Raw genomic sequence first — 266 nt, forward strand, 5'->3', positions numbered from 1 at the left:
CATGTGGTTGCTGGGATCCGAACTCAGGACCTTCAGAAGAGCAGTCAGTCAGTGCTCTTACCCGCTGAGCCATCTCGCCAGCCCGATTTTTTTAAAATAAATATTAAGTACCAGTCTTAGTGCCTCAAGGAATGTCAACCTGCTTGCTTAATTCTCCTTAAATTTTAGTAAAAATTTAAGTTAAAACGTTTCTGTGGTCATTGCAAACTGATACAACCACTCTGGAAATCAGTTTGGCGGTTCATCCGGAAATTGGACATAGTACT

The sequence above is a fragment of the Mastomys coucha genome, unplaced genomic scaffold (assembly GCF_008632895.1).
Source record: "Mastomys coucha isolate ucsf_1 unplaced genomic scaffold, UCSF_Mcou_1 pScaffold13, whole genome shotgun sequence".
NCBI classification, from domain to species: Eukaryota; Metazoa; Chordata; class Mammalia; order Rodentia; family Muridae; genus Mastomys; species Mastomys coucha.